Source organism: Anomaloglossus baeobatrachus, chromosome 7 (genome assembly GCF_048569485.1).
Source record: "Anomaloglossus baeobatrachus isolate aAnoBae1 chromosome 7, aAnoBae1.hap1, whole genome shotgun sequence".
Classification (NCBI taxonomy): Eukaryota; Metazoa; Chordata; class Amphibia; order Anura; family Aromobatidae; genus Anomaloglossus; species Anomaloglossus baeobatrachus.
Genome location: NC_134359.1, coordinates 287,649,410 through 287,670,570, shown reverse-complemented (window position 1 = coordinate 287,670,570; position 21,161 = coordinate 287,649,410).

The following is a 21,161-nucleotide window of genomic DNA, read 5'->3' as shown; positions in this document are numbered from 1 at the left end:
ACCGCCACCGCCAAGGGCAACCGTCTCCCAGGGCCAGCGCCTGTGGGCAAAAGGGGCTCCTCCGGCCCATATCCAGGTCGGGGAGCGGGTTACCGGTGGGAAACCATCACTACCAACACTGAACTTAGGTGCAGGGAGAGACAGTCATCACTAACCTGCAGGGAGGAACAACCGCAGCCGTCCGAGGGACCCGTCCATCCAGCCACTTGTTTTACCGTGAACTGTGTCATCATCATTGGGCTGAGTGAGTACCTCCGTGCCGTGCGGCACCGCGCTGCCCCTGCGACCCTGCACCTCATCAGGCCCCGCAACCCGCCTGTCATCCATCTCTACCCCATCACCGGGCCCTGGGACAACCAACCCCCCTACCCACGGAGGGGAGAAATAACAACAAAGCTGCTCCCTGTCACAGGCTCCCGGGATCCCCGTCCAGAGCAGCGGTGGTGTACACACAATCACCACAACCGTGTGTGGCGTCACGGACAATATCCCCAAAACCCAAACGACCCCTTTTCACTCACGGGCGATGAGCGCCGCTCGAGTCCCCGGGATCCGGCCATCGCTCGAGCCACCGAGCAGCAGCAGCCGTAGAGCAGCGGCAGCCGGACCCGAGCAGTGGGAGAGCGCAGCGTCCCCTCCTCCGCCCGCGACACTTCCAGCTTGGGACTGGTGTGTAGGGTAAAGTGGATGAGGATGCGCAGGAGGAGGAGGAGGCTGAGGAGCATGACATTCCGGAGCTGTAGAGTGTGGGTGAAACCCTGACTGAGGTAGGGCCTGCAAAACTTGGTGTGTGAAGGACGTGTTCCGTCCCTCGCTCAGACTGGGTCCCAGCTTCCACAATATTAACCCAGTGTGCCGTCAACGAGATGTAGCGGCCTTGCCCACATGCACTTGTCCACGTGTCTGTGGTTAGGTGGACTTTGGCTGAAACAGCGTTGTTCAGGGCACGTGTGATGTTTTGTGACACGTGGTTATGCAATGCGGGGACGGCACACCGGGAGAAATAGTGGCGGCTGGGGACCGAGTAATGTGGGACAGCTGCCACCATCAGGTCGCGGAATGCTTCTGTCTCAACCAGCCTAAAAGGCAACATTTCCAGCGCAAGCAGTCGCGAAATGTTAGCATTTAGAAGTGTGGCATGTGGGTCGTTGGCAGTGTATTTGCGCCTGCGTTCAAAGGTTTGCTGAATGGATAACTGAACGCTGCGCTGGGACAAGGACGTGCTTGATGATGGTGTTATTTCTGCGTGGGCAACTGCAGGTGCAGGGCCGGAGGAGGCTTGTTCGCGGGCAGCATGGACAGGGGATTGGCTCGCATGCACAACAAGCGAAGACGTAGCAGTGACATCAGCAAGCACTGCTCCTCGACTCTGTTGTACTTCCCACAAAGTCGGGTGCTTGGCTGACATGTGCCTGATCATGCTGGTGGTGGTCAGGCTGCTAGTTTTGGTACCCCTGCTGATGCTGGCACGGCAGGTGTTGCAAATGGCCTTTTTAGAATCATCTGGAGCCAACTTAAAAAACTGCCAGACTCGGGAAGACCTAACATTTCTACAGGCACCTTGTGTCGTGTTGTTCCGGGGAACAGTTGCCTGACGTCTGCCTGGGGCCACCACCCTGCTTCTTACTGCCTGTTGGGATGCTACGCCTCCCTCCCCCTGTGCACTGCTGTCCTCGCTCTGCATATCCTCCTGCCAGGTTGGGTCAGTTACTGGATCATCCACCACGTCGTCTTCCTCTTCCGCACCCTGCTCCTCCTCCTGACTTCCTGACAATTGTGTCTCATCATCGTCCACCCCTTGTTGAGACACGTTGCCAACTTTGTGAGAACGTGGCTGCTCAAATATTTGGGCATCTGTACATACGATCTCCTCATGACCCACTTCAACATGAGCTGGCGAGAGGCCAGAATGTGCGAATTGAAACGTGAACAGCTCTTCCGAGTGTCCAAGTGTGGGATCAGTAATGTCCGAGGACGTGTACTCAGCCTTGTGGTAGGAAGGAGGATCAGGTTCTGAAATGTGCGGTGCAGTATCACGGCTACTGACACTTGACCGTGTGGAAGACAGAGTGTTTGTGGTCGTGCCAATCTGACTGGAAGCATTATCCGCTATCCAACTAACAACCTGTTGACACTGGTCTTGGTTCAAGAGCGGTGTACTGCTGCGGTCCCCAAGAATTTGGGACAGGACGTGTGAGCGAGTAGATGTGGCCCTTTGTTGTGGCGAAATTAGAGCTTGCCCACGACCTCGGCCTCTGCCTGCACCACCATCACGTCCACTTCCTTGTTCATTGACAACGCCCTTGCGCATTTTGCAATGCTGTGCTGATGTGTATTCACTAGACTTGTGCGTTATATCCAAGTTTTTGCAAAACGCACACAAGTGCAGCGGAAAGCTGCCACCAACAGGCACACACGTGCGGTTTTTAAATGCAAGCACGGAGGCACTAAGAACCTAACAGGTCTCTATCCAGGGACAACGTGGAGCCTCCCAATTTTTGGCTGCCCTGCCTAAGGGCTATACTACAATAGACCCACTTCCTTACAATGGGCACTTCAGGTTTACAGGCCCTCATGCACATCTCTATCCAGGGACAACGTGGAGCCTCCCAATTTTTGGCTGCCCTTCCAAAGGGCTATACTACAATAGACCCACTTCCTTACAATGGGCACTTCAGGTTTACAGGCCATCATGCACGTCTCTATCCAGGGACAACGTGGAGCCTCCCAATTTTTGGCTGCCCTGCCTAAGGGCTATGCTACAATAGACCCACTTCCTGACAATGGACACTTAATGTTTTGAGGCCCTCATGCACGTCTCTATCCAGGGACAATGTGGAGCCTCCCAATTTTTGGCTGCCCTGCCTAAGGGCTATACTACAATACACCCACTTCCTGACAATGGACACTTAATGTTTTGAGGCCCTCATGCACGTCTCTATCCAGGGACAACGTGGAGCCTCCCAATTTTTGGCTGCCCTGCCAAAGGGCTATACTACAATACACCCACTTCCTTACAATGGGCACTTCAGGTTTACAGGCCATCATGCACGTCTCTATCCAGGGACAACGTGGAGCCTCCCAATTTTTGGCTGCCCTGCCTAAGGGCTATACTACAATACACCCACTTCCTGACAATGGACACTTAATCTTTTGAGGCCCTCATGCACGTCTGTATGCAGGGGCATTGGTGAACCTCACAATTTTGGACTGCCCTGGCAAAGGAAAATACTACAAAGACTCACTTCCTCAAAATGGGCACATTAGACTCAGAGGCCTTCATGTACGTCTCTTCTCAGGGACATCGGAGTGCCACACAATGTTTTACGTAAAATCTTTCATGTATTAATCTCAAAAAGTAACATACACCAGCTCTATCTCACTATTGGGTATGTGCCCTTAACATTTCCGCCATGAAAAATCATTTTGGTGTAATTTTGGAAGGTTTTCTGGTGAGTCCGTAAAAATGGCGTAAAACGCGGACTAAATTGTTCACAGCTGTGACTTTTGAGTGATAAATGCTTCAAGGGGTCTTCCCCATGCTGATGCCATGTCATTTGAGCACTCTTCTGAGACTTTTGTGACATTTTTAGGGTTTCTACATGCTGCCGGGGGTCATTTCACAAAAATACTCGGGTCTCCCATAGGATAACATTGGGCTCGGTGCTCGGCCCGAGTACACGAGTATCTTGGGATGCTCGGCCCGAGCCTCGAGCACCCGAGCTTTTTAGTACTCGCTCATCACTAAAGATAACCCCACATAGCCCAAGGCACAGAGCAGAGAGATGCTAAAAGGGAGCGTGAGGAGCACATTAGACCAGCGAGGGGACCAGCAGTCTCATCTACACTTGCCGCCTTTTCGGGCAGTATATGGCGGTTCGTATCACAGTCTAAATATAGTAATACACACATTAGAAAACATAAAAGAATAATGACATGATTTCATCTATATTTACGGTAAATGTAACCCGCATCTCTAACCTGATGGTCTTCGCCGGAGGCTCTTCACAGATGATACACGAGTCGTGATCGGCCTCTGGACGTCTATACAGGAACATTAGCGCATTTCAGGAGCCACGGCGCCATTGAGTTTCCATATCCTATCAGCAATCTGATAGTGGTATGGACCCATAAAGATCAGTACCACACTGCGAAACGCGCCGGAAGAGCTATGTATTGACTCAGGTGAAATGAGGAGCTTTTAGCTATGAAATGATAGGCTGTAGTATGGCGTTCTGATGGGGGATGTTGTTTTTAAAGAACCAAATGTACCCCATGTAACTCACCATGATCACCTGTACATGGGGCCATGAAAAAAGGAACCCCCATTAAGAGTTTTTGCAAGTTTTGGAAAAATATCTTACCTGGAAACAGCTACCGTCGACAGATGAAATCTTCTCAGTTTTTGTCTTTGTAATTTACAGCTGCACTCTGAGACGCTATCGTATGCAAGATATTGGGAGAAGGAAGTGTGGTTGTTCTGCCTTTTTTATGTGAGCCCAGCTGCCAGCGTCAAGGTGTATCTCTTTTGCTGGGTCCCTAAAATTCCTATATTCAATGTTTCCATAGCACCCATCCCGCTCCATATAAATCGTCCCAACGTTTACCATAAATATACAGGGGATATTGGGAGAAGGAAGTGTGGTTGTTCTGCCTTTTTTATGTGAGCCCAGGTGCCAGCATCAAGGTGTATCTCTTTTTCTCTGTCCCTAAAATTCACCTATTCATTGTTTCCATACCTTAGCATCTCAGAGTGCAGCTGTATATTTGTTTGAGTATATTTTATGCTCAGTTTGCACCTGTTCACATTTGTCTGTTAGAAAGTGCCATCAGTTTATTCAATCACAGCAGTTACCGTGTATAGCAGATGGCACCCAACCTGCTCCATATAAATCATCCACAAATATATGGCACATATATGGATATATAGAGCAATATCCTTACTTTTTTAGCTGACGTTCATCAAAAGAGTAGTCCCCCTTTAAATTCTATATTAGTTGATACATAATGGCTACAGACAGTATTAACGAGCTCGTTACTAAGGAAAGCGAGACACAATAGCCTCCGTATCTCGTCACCAATGAATATTCTCCATTGACAGCCTCGCTCCTCGACTCCCGGCTGATCATGGGGGTTAATCTGAATTTTCCTCTTCGGGAGGGCCATGTAAATCATTCCGTAAAGGGAAAGTCTGCGCCAACAATCATCGCGCCGCGAGGCCCCGCTCTACCTTATAGAAAGATCAAAATGCAAATATGGGATTTACAGTGTAACTATGCAAATAGGATCTCATCTGCGAGGGGGCCGCCGCGTGGAAATAATTTTACATAAATACATAAAATTTAAAGGATCATTTATTGTGAGAGGCAGCAAGGCGGAATAACTAGGAGAGCAACACGTCGCCCGCGAACAGGGGGAATCTAGCGCCGTGTTCAAATTGTGCTGTCGGGTTTAGTTAAAAATGAATGAATTAGCCCCTTTGTTGTCAACTGGACAGCGCTGTGCCCATTGGTAAACTTTTCAATGGGCCCCATGTACTATGCAGGTAAGGGTATAGGGTAAGGGTATGGGAGTCATCATCAATTTACCCCCTGGCTGGCCTTCTGAGCATCTTGGCTCAATGTTCCGGGACCTTGACTTTGGGGATCGGCCGCAACATCAACCACAACAAACAAGGGGTACACCGGGGCCCCTGTGCTAGTGAGGGGGAAGATAGGACACCTCCTGCCCTCACCTGCCGCTGTACCCTGCACTCCTACCCAGTACCTATATAGCTTCCACACCTGTCGCCAAGCAGCCCTGAGAGACCTGCAGTAAACCCTGGCTAGTGAGCTGGCAGGTAAGGATCACTAGTCCTACTGCTGCACTGAAACAACATGTGCAACAGTGGGACTCTCTGTCTCTCTTTCTCTCCTCTCTCGCCTCTTTTTATCGATTAGTGGGAGTCTCCACAACCGATCCAGCTCTGATTAAATCTTCTGACATGTCAATACTTTTATAAAATATTACAGATTATTTAATATACTGGTACTGTATGCCAACCATAAATAAATGGGTATCTATTTGGTTTCTATATCGAGCTACAGGGTCTTGTACTTTGAGATCGGCAAGGAATCAACATAGTAAACCCTGGCTAGTGAGCTGGCAGGTAAGGATCACTAGTCCTACTGCTGCACTGAAACAAAATATGCAGCAGTGGGATTCTCTCTCTCCTGTCTCACCTCATTTTATCGATTGGTGGGAGTCAACTGCTGTGACCCGCAAAGTTACCCAACTGCCTAATCTTAACTGCCAACCTCAGACAGAAAATCTATTGTTAAGGTATTTCAAATGTTTGGTTGTTCGTGGCCTTGCTTTGTTTTGTTGCTGCAGTGTTGGTCCTTCAAGGACTGTGGGAAGCGAGTTCTCTCTGGCAGTAAGAGAACTGACAGGCTGTTTCCCCTACAAGTGCTGTATTGAGGTGCTTGTAGAAAATAGAAGAGGGATAAGAGGGAGATGAAGCAGCAGTTTCTATGACAGTGTGCTGTGAGAGGTTCGGTTGCTGCAGGGTTTTTCCTCCAAGGGTTGGAGTTGGGTCAATGGGTTGGTTCTCCCTGACAGTAAGAGAACTGACAGTCTACTTCCACTGCAAGTGCTGTATTGAGGTGCTTGAAGAAAATAGAAGAGGGATAGGAGGGAGATGAAGCTGCAGTTTCTGTGACATAGCAGGCTGTTAGAGGTTTGGTTGCTGCAGTTTTGATCCTTCAAGGACCGGAGTTGGGTCAATGAAGGGGGGGTGTTCTCCCTGACAGTAAGAGAACTGACAGGCTGCTTCCCTTACAAGTGCTCTGTTGAATTGCTTGAAAAAAATAGAAGAGGGATAGGAGGGAGATGAAGCTGCAGTTTCTGTGACATAGCAGGCTGGGAGAGGTTTGATTGCTGCAGTGTTGGTTCTTCAAGGACTGGAGTTGGGTCAACGGCGGGTTGGTTCTCCCTGACTGTAAGAGAACTGACAGGCTACTTCCCCTGCAAGTGCTATATTGAGGTGCTTGAAGAAAATAGAAGAGGGATAGGAGGGAGATGAAGCTGCAGTTTCTGTGACACAGCAGGCTGTGAGAGGTTTGGTTGCTGCAGGGTTGGTCCTTCAAGGGTTGAAGTTGGGTCAATGTGTTGGTTCTCCCTGACACTAAGAGAACTGACAGGCTACTTCCCCTGCAAGTGCTGTGTTGAGGTGCTTGAAGAAAATAGAAGAGGGATAGGAGGGAGATGAAGCTGCAGTTTCTGTGACACAGCAGGCTGTGAGAGGGTGGAGAAATGAGAAGACATCTGATTGGTTCAAAGTAATGAAATCACTCCAGGAGGAGCCGCCAGAGCCTGGAGAGAGAGATAACATGTGCCGAGTATCCGAACATGCTGGGTTTTGTAGTTTTGCAACAGCTCAAGGGGTTATGTCCTGACTGAGCATGCCCAGAATGCAGGACTAGGTGGTGGTTGGAGTCGGGGGATTATGAAGTCTCCCCCTCAGCAATAATAATAAACCCACAATATATGAAGCTGGCTCCGATTCTAAAGCCCGGTGGAGGCGGCTGCTGAATATTTCATGCCATTCTCTCGCTTTTGAAGTCGATTTCACAGACCTCAGGAGCGGCAATTTTCTATTTTTTTTCTTTATATCTGGAAGTATTTTTTTTATTATTATTGTTAGTTACTTTTTAGATGTGAACTTTGAAGATTTCATCCCCTAATGAAAGACCAGAGGGAAACTTGTCCTTGGGGCGAACCTCTTTACATAAAAAAATATTAAAATTCCTAACACACATAGACACCTCGTCACTGCCGGAGAAACTTGCTACATCTCAAAGATAGAAATGAGGAATCCTAACATCGCCTCAGAGCAGTCCCCAAATAAATAGTAAGCCCCCAACATGTAAACGACGGTGATGTAAGCTAAGAAAACACAATACACAGAAAATATAGATTAACAAATGTGAGGAGCGACTTAGGACAGGATAGATAACTGATTGCGGCCAGCAAAAAACTTGCAAAAAATACCAAACTCCTGATAGGAAAAAAATACTAAGACCACACGGTCTCTCCCCCACTATATCAGGTACTCTTGTGCCAGACACTTTAAACAGAACTGCAGATATAATGGGAAGGAACAAAATCACAGGACAAACAATATTCTAAAGTGCGAATAATCAAAACATGAACAGGGAGCAAGCTCCCTTTCTTGCTGGAGGAACTGCACTGCTCACAGAAACAGAAAGACAGATTCTCACATGCAAGAAACCAAACACAGAACCAAATGGAATAAGCAGAAACATCCTTAACCCCTTCAGCCCCGGGGCACTTTCCGTTTTTGCGTTTTTGTTTTTTGCTCCCCTTCTTCCGAGAGACGTAACTTTTTTAATTTTCCGTCAATCTTGCCATATGAGGGCTTGTTTTTTGCGGGACAAGTTGTACTTTTAAATAAACCATAAGTTTTACCATATACTGTACTGGAAAACAACAAAAATATTCCAAGTGTGGAAAAACTGCAAAAAAAGTGTGATGGCACAATAGTTTTTGGGATGTTTTATTCACGGTGCTCACTATATGGTAAAACTGATGTGTGGGTATGATGCCTGAGGTTGGTGCGAGTTTGTAGACACCAAACATGTATAGGTTTACTTGTATCTAAGGGGTTAAAAAAAAATTCACAAGCTTGTCCAATATAAGTGGCGTACGTTTTGCGCCATTTTCCGAAACACGTAGCGTTCTCATTTTTCTGGATCTATGGCTTAGTGATGGCTTATTTTTTGCGTCTCGAGCTGATGATTATAATGGTACCATTTTTGCGCAGATGCTACGTTTTGATCGCCTGTTATAGCATTTTGCGTAAAACTTGCGGCGACCAAAAAACGTAATTTTGGTGTTTGGAATTTTTTTGCCACTACGCCGTTTACCAATCAGATTAATTGATTTTATATTTTGATAGATCAGGCATTTCTGAACGCGGCGATACCAAATATGTGTATATTTATTTATTTTTTAACCCTTTAATTTTCAATGGGAGGAAAGGGGGGTGATTTGAACTTTTAGATTTTTTTTTTTTTTTATTTTTTTAAAACTTTTTTTTATTTTTTTTATTTTTATTTTACTAGTCCCCCTAGGGGGCTATAGCGATAAGCAATCCGATCACTCTTATCTATCTGCTGATCACAGCTACACAGCTGTAAACAGCAGATTCAGTCACTTCCTGTTTCTCTCTGCTCTCGGCCGAGGGAAAACGAAAGTGAAACTTCATAGCTGCAGGCGTCATCACATGACCCTGTGCTATGCTGGCAACCACCGAAAGTCACGTAATCACGCACGTGACTTCCGGTGGGGGCGGCGGTAAGTAAAAATCATGGCCGCGCGCATATAGATCTCGCTGCCAGACTTTGGCAGCGAGATTTAAGGGGTTAAATGTTGCGAGTGGAAGCGATTCCACTCGCAACATGCAGGCACACATGTCAGCTGTTGAAAACAGCTAATATGTGTGCCGACAGCCGCCGCCTGCCTGCGGCAGGGGGCGGGGCTTAACGGGACACGCTCCATGACGGATATATCCGTCCATGGTCGTGAAGGGGTTAAGTGCAATTCTAGCAATTAAGCACAGAAACTAGTAAACTTATCTGGAGTAGATACAGGCACAGAATAAATGTGAGAAACTGAAGGGAAAACTCCCAGCCATCTTCATAAGCAGCAGGAAACATTTATCACCGGAGGCCACCAGGCAGAAAGTGCTCTCCTAAATACACTAGGCTGATCTGCAATAGGACTTCCTGAATTCCTAATTAATTCCATCACCTGTTTGAGTCACAGATTCAGACTCAGCTTCATTACCATTCCTAGCCATCAGCGGGAGCTCCACACCAGTACCCACTCGGATGACATTCACAACAGGTCTCGGTTCTCCAAAGGTCATGCAGAAGTGATCTCTTAAGCTCTGCCCCAGAGGAGCTTAGCTGTTCCCTTTCAGCTTTGATTGGTGATTCCCTAAAACAATTTCCGCACCTGTCTCCGAGCATTAGACCTGAAACCATGGGAGACCATGTAATAACCCTGGCTAGTGAGCTGGCAGGTAAGGATCACTAGTCCTACCGCTGTACTAGAACATTTGCAGCAGTGGGACTCTCTCTCTTTCTCTCTTCCCTCTTTTTATCGATTAGTGGGAGTCTCCACAACCGATCCAGCTCCGATTAAATCTTCTGACATGTCAAAACTTATAAAATATTGTAAATTATTTAATATACTTGTACTGTATGCCAACCATGAATAAATGGGTATCTGTTTTGCTTCTATATCGAGCTACAGGGCCTTGTAGTTTGGGATTGGCAGGGAAGCAACATAGTTTACCAATTTCAGAACTAACAATTTTGTAAGGCGCATCTGATGTAAAAATAATCAAGTTATTCGTTCTGGAATAGTGAGAAGAATGAAAAATTTTGAAAATTTTGTGTAGTCCCAAAGGGCAAAAAAGTCCTAAAAATGTAAAATATTATAAAGTGCATGTTAAAGGGGGAATCAATGAGGAAGGAAGTAGCTAACTTCTCCTCCTACTAGTCACTCTGGGCCGTAGAGCCTGAATTGTTATTATTCAAACCTCTCGAAAAACATTTTAGCTTCTACTGAAAGCAGTGTATAAATGATAGCATTACAGATATCCCAATTATCATGCGCGTAGTACCTGCGCCCCGCACCTCCGACAACCAATATGACTTAACATCCTAAGTGACGGAAAGTCCCGGCCTGATCAGGCCCATGAATATAAATCTAATATTTGGGCTTCCATATTTACTAATGTGCCTTTTAACCTGCGACCTTTCCTCGGCTGAGGTTAGCCAGAGAGGGGAAGATCATTTTATTTCTGAGATTGCTCTGAAATTTGAAATTCATGAACCTTACAGTGATGGGAAAAAAAAAAAGGGAGAGCGGGGGAGCCGAGCCGGGTCGCCCAAATGGGATCGGGGACATTTCTATTTTATCGATAGGAGAGGATGTTTAAAAGCTTTCGGGGGAGGGGAGGATGGAAGTTGTGATCTTATTCCACTTTTAAGAAAATATTAGGGGTCAGGTCAGTGGGGGTCCCTCTCCCTGTCCCCCTGTACCCCTGTAATCAAGTGAACAGGAGGAAAAGTTGCAGTACCATTGATGGCCACTACACAGTGCACTGTGCCATTTGTGGTGCGCCACAGATCCTTCAATCGGTTGATCATGGGTGTCCAAGTCCCACCAATTTCATGGTACTTCCATGGGATAGTGGAAAACTGTGGCTCCTAAGCTGTTCCTATCCTCAAGGATACTCTTTATGGTGGAGAGGTCTGAGTCTCCTTCCTGGCCCTGCTCCTGAAAAGTCCTGATCTCATTCCCCCTCCCCACAGGGAGGGAGAAGACAGGAGTGTGTTGAAAACCACAGATAAACACAGACAGGGGAAAGCTAAAACTTTGTCACACAGCACGCACTTACAAAGGTAAAAACAATAAGAGGTTCAGGAGGTGGAGATGCCTCCTTCTTGGCCCTGCTCCTGACCAATCCTGATCTGATTCCCCCCACCCCCCAGGGAGGGACAGGACAGGAGTGTCTTGACAAGCACAGATAAAGACAGACAAGAGAAAACCAAAACTCTGTCACACAGGACACACGCATAAAGGTAAAGACAATAAGAGATTCAGGAGGAAAAACAAGAGGAGGAAGGAAGCTACAAAACAACAGGGGTAAACTCCACAACCGCACCAAGCAAAGAGCACATTTTTCACCATCGAGTCTGGGACACCACACCTCACAGACCAACATAGAATAAACTATAGCTGGCATGGGTAGAAGGATTCCACCAGCATAAATAGGAGGGGGGCAGATGTGATAGGTTTGCCCACAACAGGAGTAAGCAGACCAGCTCTAACAATAGGCTCTAAAAATGATGAGAGAGGGCCGGCTGCTTGCAATCTAAAAATTAGGAGCGAGTGCCGCATTATTACACAGTGAATTCTGGCGGAGGAGGAGGAGGACATGCGAAATAATAAACCATGAACCATATACCTTTTTGGGGTGGGAAGGGTGCATGGAAATACACCAAAAAACCCCAAACATTTGACTTGGCTTTATGTTCCGCTAATGTCATCTACTGGAGTTGAGCAATCGGGGCTCATCCAGGCCTTGTTAATTTTGAAAAGAGTCAGCATTTTTGACAGGCGGATGCGCATATTAGTTATCGTGTCCGTGGCGGCACTAAAACCCGTGGAATCAACTTCTGCAGAGGGGGAGCAGTGACTGCTGCCTGCGAGCCTCAGATTTGCCTCAACTCCGTGTAAAAAAAGAATTAAAGATGCATTCATAGAAGGGCAGAAAGCTCCAAATGCACCCCTTGTGCGGATAAATGCACAAAGGACTTGTGGTGTTCTTTCCTCCAGAATGGGTTGGAGAAGTTCCCCCCACATGGTTCATGAATCTTCATTGACAAATGTCTCCAAGGAGATAAAAAAAAAGTTTGGAAACTACTGCTTCAATCTGTTTGAACCCTTGGGTTGTCTGATGCTCTGAGCCGGCACAGGAGGACTTGCCGCCCACCTTAGATGGAGCAAAATCAGAGTTGGATGTCTGAAGGTTCTTGTGGTGCCACTTGTACTTTGAGACTTCTTTTTGGCCAAAGAAGCCCCACTCCTTCAAAATGTTAATGTTTTCTGAGGCCCTACTCTACGTTTGTTCCAGGGTGTATTGGAGTTCCTCCTTATAATATTTTGCATCCCTTGTACATAGTGCTGTCACGGTGCCAGACTGGGACACCTAAGCTGACCCTCAGACTGCAGATCCTGCACTGTCCCTCAGCTCAGAGGTACACTTGAAGGTAGCGAGGTCTGAGTCACCAGTATGACCCTAACTCCTGTCCAAACCCTGATGTAACTTCCCTCCCTCACCTCCACCCGAGGGGTGAGCTGGGACCGTAAACACAAACCCCACAGGGTTAAAACAAAAAACTCAGACACCTGGCAATCACACACAAAGAAGCGACTAAACGTGCACAGGGGGAACCAACATAAAAGGGGTGAAGGAAACAGACAACTGGGAAACTTCCACACCGAGCAATAAACACACCATGGACTGCTGCATTCGGCACCAATGCTGCTGCCAACACAGCAAGTAACAGAGTGGGCTTCTCCAGCTCTTTCCACCTCTTGGCCAAGCTTCCAAATGAACGAAAATAACCGGCACCCTCAGTAGTAAACAGAGGGTATATATAGGGACTGGGCGTGGTCCAAACCAGAGACACCTGACCAGGATTCAGAAGCTGCTGGAAGGTAAACTGATATCAACTCTCTGTTACGGGGTCTTTTTCCAATATCACACAATCAACAGTGCCAGAGATGAGTGAACAATCCAAAGGACATTTATTCCATGTAATCCAGATGGCCCATAAAATAATCCACCACACAGAGGGTAAAATAGTCCAGGAACACGGATACAGTCCAGTAAGCGATAAATGTCCAGGTCTCTTTGGGGACCCTCAGCTTCTCCCGCAGAGGATAAATCTTCCTGCTTGTCTTTTCTCCTTCTCAGATAGCCTGAATAATCCCCCAGGTAAGCTGAGAGTTTGGGTGGATTCCAGGCCCCCTCCCCCACACCTAGGGACAGAAGCACTGCAGGGGGTTATTAACCTGCAGACAGGACGAATAATACATAGAATGGACAGAGCACCACGCCTAAAATACGAACCTAAACAAAATGATACACAACCCACAATATCACACCATCACACCCTCTCTAATATATTTAATCAGCAGAGTCTCACAAGGTATAGTGAGACTCTGACCCTGTCACCAATCTCTACAACAGAGAGACGACTGTGACAAGTGCATAGGATTTACCAGTCTAAGAATCCCATGCCTTCCAAATAGGGAAAAAAATGTTTTCTGTGGCCCTCCTGTGCATGTCTTTCAGGGTGTATTGCAACCCCTCCTTTCAGGTTCTGATAGGCCTTGCACTTAGTGCATAGACTTTGCCAGTCAAGGAGTCCCCCTCCTTACAAATGGGAAAAAAAATGAGAAATCTCATGCACACAATTGCTTTTTTTCCTGTGTGAAATGGAAAAATGCTGCGTTTTTGAACGGAGCATGACCCCCGCTCCCCTACAGTGAATAGTTCGGTGGTCGTGCCTGGGCATCAACTCTTCGTTTACGTGGTAGACCATGACCTCATATTTTTGATCCCTACTAATAGTCTTTAAGATATAACCATTGCTTTAATTCTTTGAATATGATGGCGGTATTTTCCTGAAATATTTCTTACCGTGATATGCCGCCTAACCGTGAGAGCCTTCTGTACGAGAAGATCCATAGCGTCATCGGGAAAGTTCATCCGTCTCATCCACAGCTTCTAATCTGCACCGACACTTCCATTTAGACATTTAAAGTATCACATTATCATATTCCGCCATATACTTTTCGCTATTGTACCGCCACCGCTGAGTGTTTGTGCATGATAAAAAACCCAACGGACAGATGGGATCATAATATTTTCTAGGTGAGTAATTCATGTCCTTTATGCTGCTGTTACCTCCTGGAGTCGGTGCAGATGCTATCAAGCAATATTACACAAAGCGCTGGATGTTAGAAATAGAAGACGTATAATGGCTGCAGAGCGGTATTATACACTAAAGGCAAAAGGAGCAAATAACCCCGGACGTCTGCCATCTACTGGCTACACTGTCATAGCCCCTATTGCTTCAGCTTTGGCATTCGCCTATATATTTTTCCTGCAACACACGGCAATATTATTTCCATATAGTGTGGCACTAATAATTGTGCACCATATAGAACTATAATTTGAGGGGTAAATGTATTGTTAGGCAGTACAGACCACTAGTGGTATTTGGGCACTATATGGTAGTTTTATTTCTCATTGTACAAAGACACTGTATGGCAGTCTAATTTCACAGTGTGCAAGGACACTGTATGGCAGTCTTATTTCGCAGTGTACAAGGACACTGTATGGCAGTCTAATTTCACAGTGTGCAAGGACACTGTATGGCAGTCTAATTTCACAGTGTGCAAGGACACTGTATGGCAGTCTAATTTCACAGTGTGCAAGGACACTGTATGTCAGTCTTATTTCGTAGTGTGCAAGGACACTGTATGCAGTCTAATTTCACAGTGTACAAGTTCACTGTATGGCAGTCTAATTTCACAGTGTGCAAGGACACTGTATGTCAGTCTTATTTCATAGTGTGCAAGGACACTGTATGACAGTCTAATTTCACAGTGTACAAGTTCACTGTATGGCAGTCTTATTTCGCAGTGTATAGGGACACTGTATGGCAGTCTTATTTCGCAGTGGATAGGGACACTGTATGGTAGTCTTATTTCACAGTGTGCAAGGACACTGTATGGCAGTCTAATTTCACAGTGTGCAAGGACACTGTATGGTAGTCTTATTTCACAGTGTGCAAGGACACTGTATGGCAGTCTTATTTCGCAGTGTATAGGAACACTGTATAGTCCTCTTATTTTGCAGTGTGCAAGGACACTGTATGGCATAATTATTTTGCAGTGTGCAAGGACACTGTATGGCGGTCTTAGAAGTGAGCGGGGTCACCTCCTACACTCACCTGAGGCTGATCCCTGCACTCTCTAAATGGGTCCTTCCCCTCGTCGCCAATCATGTGCCTAGGCCCTTGCTTGCTCTGCACTCAATCTGGCTAGTGAGAAGGCCGCAGTAAGCACTAGTCTCACCACTACAATAATACAACACAAGGGGAGGAAGACAGAGAGAGGGAAATACATTCACCCTGACCTCACCCTGGCTAGTGAGAAGGCCAGCCAAAACACTAGTCTCACCACTGCAATAATACAACACAAGGTAAGGGAGACAGAGAGAGGGAAAATAGACACAAAACGGAAAACACTCTAAACTCCGCTAATGCAGCTAAACTCCACAGCTGCAATAGTCACGACTCCTCAGCTTCTTCCAGAGACGGGCTCCTTCCAAAGTTGTCAGCATAGAATGAAAATCTACAACCGGCATCAGATGGTAAGACACATGACTATTTAAAGTGATCACAAAGAGCTGCACCTGAGATTAAGGCTCCAAAGGACAGCCAGATAGGAAAGAGTCCTTAACCCCTATAGCACCAAAAGAAAGCAGATATATTTAAACACAAGCTGTAGACCAGTGCATAATAAGATGATGTGACCTTTTGGTCACAGACTCACCAGAGGTCTCTCCAGAGCAGGACACACCCATGGCAATGCATATGTCCTCTGGAGCAAGAATGAAAATGGAAAATCCCTTTAAGTGCAACAATTTAACTGTATTGGACTATTATTTGAACACTATGTGATGGTATTATTTGTACACTCTATAGCAGTATTATTTGGGCACTGTATATAAACACTGTCCGGAACTGGTATTTCAACACCGTTTGGCGGTATTATATGCCCACTGAAGAGCTGCATTATTTAGGCACTTTTTGAACAATGTATAAAACTGCTACTTGAAGGCTATAGATTGGTATTATTAGTCCATCATATGGCAGTATTATTCAGGCACTGTACGGTGGCATTATTTGAACACTATACGGAAATGATTTTTTTATACTATATGGTGGTTTTATTTGCACACTGTAAGTACATACAAAGTATGGTGATATTATGTTGGTGTGATGCCCCTGGCCTATCGGGCCGTCACAGGGTATTGCACAATCTGCCCTCCCGTGTAATATCCACCTCCTTCTTGGTTACGGGTCCCCAACTACATGGTGTTGCCTACAGCAGCTAATCAAACCCTAGGTACACTCTGCACCAAACCCACCAGACACACCAGTGGATAGCCTGAGTGGAATACGGTCGCCCACCTGGGGGGTTGGAGAGGGGAGGTCAGGAGTGTCAGGAGTAGAGAGTGTTGTGTTGGAAGAGAAGGAGAGAGGAGGTCAGGAGGTGGACTCCTGGGAAGTAATCTAGGTGGCAGACGGTGATCTGGGCCTAGAGGAGCTGGACCCCCGGTCACAGGGGATTGTGGCAAGGGGCACGGATCTGTCGAGGAGGACAGCTGGCGGCCTTGCACCATCACCGGTCTGGGACCAAGGCATGACGGGGTACGTAGACCCTAGGTCGGGGAGTAACTTCAGGCAACCCAATAATTTACCCGAGGAGAGCGGAGCCTTCAAGATCCGTTCCCACCCGCTCCAGAATCGGGGTACTAGCGCAACGAGGGGGATAGGACTTTCCAATTCAAAACGGTCCAGAAAATCCCAAGTGTGAGCCCTGAGAGCAAGATCCCACACTTAGCCATAGTGGGGAGCGGGACCCGGCAAGTTCCATACTACTGGGACCAACAGAGAAGTGAACTTAGTGCCAGGAGGCAGGTCACGGATCACCAGGCAGCACCATTGGGGACGAGACCCGAACTAAGCTCCCCTCAGCGGCAGCGGTGTCCAGAGACTTGTTTATCCAGTTATCGGTGTCAGCTTTATGGACTGAGTACATAAGTGACCCCCTTGCATCCAACGGCACTCCCCTACAATCACTGAGCCCCGGGGTATCCCCCCCAGCCCGTGGAGGGTCACAACACCTGGCTGCCCCATTCCATCACCCCCGGGTACTCCCAACTGCAGCGGTGGTACTCCTAATTACCACACCCCACGGGTGACGTCACAAACTCTATAATCTCCCTTGTAAATATCCCCCTTCATTTCAGTGGCCGCACGACCCCCGGGTCCGGAAACCACTCGAGCCACAGCGAACCCGGATCCGAGCAGCTCGGCTGCTGGCACGGGGGTGGCACATTGGCACATTGGCACTGCATAGCCCTAGTATTTGGACAATATATGGTAATATTACAGTGCCTACAAGTAGTATTCAACCCCCTGCAGATTTAGCAGGTTTACACATTCGGAATAACTTGGCATTGTGACATTTGGACTGTAGATCAGCCTGGAAGTGTGAAATGCAGCAAAAAAGAATGTTATTTCTTTTTTTATTTTTTTTTTAAATTGTGAAAAGTTTATTCAGAGGTCATTTATTATTCAACCCCTCAATCCACCAGAATTCTGTTTGGTTCCCCTAAAGTATTAAGAAGTATTTCAGGCACAAAGAACAATGAGCTTCACATGTTTGGATTAATTATCTCTTTTTCCAGCCTTTTCTGACTAATTAAGACCCTCCCCAAACTTGTGAACAGCACTCATACTTGGTCAACATGGGAAAGACAAAGGAGCATTCCAAGGCCATCAGAGACAAGATCGTGGAGGGTCACAAGGCTGGCAAGGGGTACAAAACCCTTTCCAAGGAGTTGGGCCTACCTGTCTCCACTGTTGGGAGCATCATCCGGAAGTGGAAGGCTTATGGAACTACTGTTAGCCTTCCACGTCCTGGACAGCCTTTGAAAGTTTCCTCCCGTGCCGAGGCCAGGCTTGTCCGAAGAGTCAAGGCTAACCCAAGGACAACAAGGAAGGAGCTCCGGGAAGATCTCATGGCAGTGGGGACATTGGTTTCAGTCAATACCATAAGTAACGTACTCCACCGCAATGGTCTCCGTTCCAGACGAGCCCGTAAGGTACCTTTACTTTCAAAGCGTCATGTCAAGGCTCGTCTACAGTTTGCTCATGATCACTTGGAGGACTCTGAGACAGACTGGTTCAAGGTTCTCTGGTCTGATGAGACCAAGATCGAGATCTTTGGTGCCAACCACACACGTGACGTTTGGAGACTGGATGGCACTGCATACGACCCCAAGAATACCATCCCTACAGTCAAGCATGGTGGTGGCAGCATCATGCTGTGGGGCTGTTTCTCAGCCAAGGGGCCTGGCCATCTGGTCTGCATCCATGGGAAGATGGATAGCACGGCCTACCTGGAGATTTTGGCCAAGAACCTCCACTCCTCCATCAAGGATCTTAAGATGGGTCGTCATTTCATCTTCCAACAAGACAATGACCCAAAGCACACAGCCAAGAAAACCAAGGCCTGGTTCAAGAGGGAAACAATCAAGGTGTTGCAGTGGCCTAGTCAGTCTCCTGACCTTAACCCAATTGAAAACTTGTGGAAGGAGCTCAAGATTAAAGTCCACATGAGACACCCAAAGAACCTAGATAACTTGGAGAAGATCTGCATGGAGGAGTGGGCCAAGATAACTCCAGAGACCTGTGCCGGCCTGATCAGGTCTTATAAAAGACGATTATTAGCTGTAATTGCAAACAAGGGTTATTCCACAAAATATTAAACCTCGGGGTTGAATAATAATTGACTCACACTTTTATGTTGAAAATGTATTAAAATTTAACTGAGCAACATAACTTGTTGGTTTGTAAGATTTATGCATCTGTTAATAAATCCTGCTCTTGTTTGAAGTTTGCAGGCTCTAACTTATTTGCATCTTATCAAACCTGCTAAATCTGCAGGGGGTTGAAGAATACTTGTAGGCACTGTGTATGTAAGGTGGCATTTGAAGAATATCAAGAAGGTTTTGACAACACATGCTTATAGGAGAAAATATTCAGATCTATCATATGTGACGGCACTGAGGCACATAATATGAGTATATATGACTGACTTTTCTCTAAATTTACAGCCTTAGGTTCCTGAGTGCCATGTATGATTGCGGTGTAGTTTATGAGGCGGTATAATGAGCACAGGACGGTGTACGGAGGCTCATACCATTATATGAAGCCTCAGCTGAATACATTACTCCAGATACACACATATTAATATCCTTTACCGCCATATCGTTCTCAGCCCTAACAGCGATATCATTAGTCAGTGTAATGAAGGAAAAGTGCATCGAAGGACAACCTATAAGATATATACAGACGGTGACTGTCCAGACAGGAACAATATCACCTGCCGCTCATCCTGAGCCGCCTGCTTCATGAATATATTATATAGAACTGTTTAGTAAACCCATCGATGTAATACTATTATTGATTAGTGACCAAGGAAGACATGGGTGGTGTGTGTCCTCCAGAGCAAGTCGGGGTCTTGAGTGGAATGAGAGTGGAAAACCCCTTTAAGTGAATATTCCGGGCCTGTCTGTACAACAGATGGCCCCGCTCTCCGCCTCTCCTCTATAATTATCTATTCTGCCCGTACGCCGGCTCCACACCACGATAACTCATTCATCACTCCAGGTACATGACAAGTTTTATTGAGGCCAACTAAGATTAATGCCGGATCAAACCGGAGGACTCAACACGCGGCCAATGAGACCTAATAACAGGGAAATATCGAATTAATGTCACCGGGAATAAGGACGATCCCGGTATGTACAAGTGTGGGATGCCGAGATCCCCCGAAGAGTCCACAATATATATATATATATATATATATATATATTATGTGAGACTGTGACCGGGGTTATCTATGACGGCCGGTATGTCTCGCCCCGGTTGTGCTCACTCCATGATAGAAAGTAAATCCACTCTAGGGTTAATGCTGTTTCCCTACAGGCTGAAGGAAGGGTTAAATGGAAACAGGAACAAGGGCAGGTGTGCCGGGTGTGAGGGAGTGAACACAACTCCCTGAGTTCTCTGCTGGAGAGGCACATGTATATTGGTGTGGACTTTTGTTTGGACATTAAACCGTGTGCTGTGAAACTTAATGCCTGGATCCCGTGTCTTCTGCTGCGCAGCCGACCGTGCTACCTCACATATGGTGGAGAATGCGGGCATCCCAGCCGGTGAGGTGTAGCTTCCTTTTCTGGTGACCCGGTAGCACATGTCCTGGATTCAAGCGGCTATACTACGGCCCAAACCCAGCGACGCCATGGAGGACATACTAAAGCATTTGGCTCAGGCTAATGCACAGCAGCAACAGACCAATGCACACCTGCTCCAATCCTTGAAATCGCAGGACCAAAGACACCAAGAACAGCTGGTTCAGGCCAATGCACGTCAGCAGCAAGCCTTACAATTGCAGGAACAAAGACATCAAGAACAGATGGTTCTCCTGGCCAAGTCGATCCGTGCTGGACCGGCAGCAACAACCCCGGGACCGGGTGATGACGGCAGCGTCCGGAAAGCGGTGAGACAAGCGTTGCAAAAGATGACCCCGGGGGATGATGTGGAAGCGTTCCTGGCGGTGTTTGAGCGGGTGGCCGAGCGGGAAAAGCTGCCGACCCCCCAGTGGGCTGAGGTATTGTCGCCCTATCTGACGGGGGAACCCCAAAAAGC